Source organism: Dasypus novemcinctus, chromosome 17 (genome assembly GCF_030445035.2).
Source record: "Dasypus novemcinctus isolate mDasNov1 chromosome 17, mDasNov1.1.hap2, whole genome shotgun sequence".
In the NCBI taxonomy this organism is placed as follows: domain Eukaryota; kingdom Metazoa; phylum Chordata; class Mammalia; order Cingulata; family Dasypodidae; genus Dasypus; species Dasypus novemcinctus.
Window position 1 is genome coordinate 63,106,332 of NC_080689.1, and position 523 is coordinate 63,106,854.

The following is a 523-nucleotide window of genomic DNA, read 5'->3' on the forward strand; positions in this document are numbered from 1 at the left end:
CGCTACAGCCCAGGTGCTAGAATGCTCTTTAAACAGCTGGAGAGCTTCTTTATCTCGGCCACTGGGCCAAAATGTTGGGAATCTTCAGGGGAGGAAATGCAGAGGTCGGGCAAAGAGGCCCATTTCATGGGGAAGCATAGGGATCAATCAGCGTGTTCTAAAGATTTCCATGGGGAGATGCCTACACCACGGCCCTGAGAGCACCCCCAGTGGCCTGTCATCTCCCTGACTCTGGACCAAGCAATAGCCAAAGACCTAATTAGCCATCACACATGAACTAATGGATCCAAAGCATTGAAATTGTTGCTTACTGTAAACTAGTTACCCCCACACACACCAAAAGTCATGCTGGTGAGACTTGGATGCTTTTGCTGTTGTAACTGAACTTGAAAATAACTCATTATATAAGTTAGAGCTGTTGAAGTTTAATTCCACAGAAATTTCACCATTAGAAGAGTCATAGAGAAAAAGAAGATGTGAATAAAGCCCATGTTTAGTCCTGAGCTATATTTGTACAACAACC